Source organism: Aphanomyces invadans, assembly GCF_000520115.1.
Source record: "Aphanomyces invadans strain NJM9701 unplaced genomic scaffold supercont1.77, whole genome shotgun sequence".
Lineage (NCBI taxonomy): Eukaryota > Oomycota > Saprolegniomycetes > Saprolegniales > Verrucalvaceae > Aphanomyces > Aphanomyces invadans.
The window spans coordinates 19,824-21,730 of record NW_008580222.1 but is presented as its reverse complement, the minus strand read 5'-3'; positions in this window follow the sequence as shown (position 1 = coordinate 21,730).

Genomic DNA, 1,907 nt, shown 5'->3' with positions numbered 1-1,907 from the left:
CGCCAGAGCAAGCAACGCTGGTGAACCAGTGGAAGTAAATGATCCAGTCGGCGGTCTTGGGATAGATCTGGTCCGAAGTAGACTCCCAAAAGTTTGCATTGGCCGGTGTTGTGAGCGACTTGGACTCCTAGTGAGCGAAGGGTCGTAGGGAGGGATTGGTCTTGCCAAGGCGAAAACGGCATGATGTGCGTTTTGGTGCGGTTGAGTTGCATGCCCGTTGCTTGACAAAAGTCTTCCACGAGACCCAGAAATCTGGGGGTGTCGGCAAGATCAGCAAGAATACCTGTGCAGTCATCCGCGAATGCAACGATGGTGTGCTTGGAGTTGTGGAGAGGTATGCCAGGAATCTTGGATCGGATATAGTTCAGCATGGGCTCAATAAAGAGAACGAACAGACCAGGGGACAGAGGATCGCCTTGGCGGACACCGGCGCCGAGTTCAAACGGGGCCAAGGGTTTACCGTTGAGCAGGATGTAGATAAGCGTGTTGGAGTAGAACGTCTTGATCCACGTGCGGAAGGTGTGTCCAAAGTTGAAGTGGGTCAATACTATGTCCAGTACCTTCCAAAGAACGCTGTCAAAGGCTTTAGCAAAGTCGAGGAGCACTGCGCCGGCTTGGGTGGTCTTGTTTAGTTGGCAATAGTGTTGTAGAGTGGTGAATTCGAACAAGGCTTGGTGGATGGAACGCCCAGGGACAAAGCCATGTTGATCGGGATGCAGAATGTGAGGAAGGACCTTGCCCAGACGGTATGAGAGAATCTTGGGGCCAAGTTTAGCATCAGCGTTGAGTAGAGTGAGTGGGCGGTGGTTGCCAGGCTCTAATCTTGGACCGTCTTTGTAAAGCAGGGATAGATGTGCCCGACGTTGAAACTTGGTCATGCGTTGTTTGTCAAGCTGGCTGGTGTAGCAAACTTCAAGAACACGTGCCCAGTTGTGAGGGTCTGTAAGGTAGTATTCCACGGGTAGTCCGTCCGGTCCTGGAGCTTTGTTTTTGGCCGTCTTGATGAGCGCAAAATAGAAGTCGTTGGCTGTGAGTGGTGCTTCCATGGCACGGCGTTGGGTAGTAGTGAGACGGCTCGTTGTCTTCGCTAGGATCGAGCGCAAAAGTGATCTGTTGAAGGTTCGACGGGGACAGTGAATGTCGCGCGACGGGCTTTGAAAGATTTGAGCCCAATAGCTGCGGAACTTTTGCGCCGTGTCGTCGTATTCTTGCTTGGTCCGGAGGGGTAAGCGTGTTGGTAGATGCGTGTGAATTGGCGGCCGGAGAAATTCCTTTGTGCATTGTTCATCCAGGTGAAGGTCTTGGTCGAAGCGGTTGCGCTTTTGGGATTCTTGAAGGGAGGCATAGTACTTGTCGTAGAGCGTTTGAGCGTCTGTATACGCCTGTTGAGCTGCTTGTGACGGCTTGGTGCGGGAGATTGTTGCTTTTAGGTGTGCATCGGTGAGCAGAGCTGTTAATTTGCGTTGGGTGGAGTTATGATGCAAAACAAAGGCAGTGCGGAGATAGATACTGTCGGAGCGCTTGTGTTCGTCGAGTAGGCATCCCGGGTTGTAGTTTGGCAGCGATGGTGTTGCAAGTTTGTGCATCAGGTCTTGTAAGGTGGCGCGTAAATGTGCTTGTACTTGTGGAAGTTGCAATAGCCACGTGGGACAGCGCCAGGGTGATGCAACATTATGTGGTGACCAAGTACGCGTGGCAATGTCAAAAATGATCGGGATATGGTCTGAATGGTGCCATTTCATTCCATGTGCATGGCGTATTTGCCGGACGTTGTTGACAAACATGTGGGAGCTCATGAGCACCATGTCAATGCGTCTGTTCGATTGTGGGCTGGTGAACTCCATAGCTGTCGGGTTTTGGATGCGCCAGGGGTCTGTCAGCTGCAGGGCGACTTGCCAATCCATGAG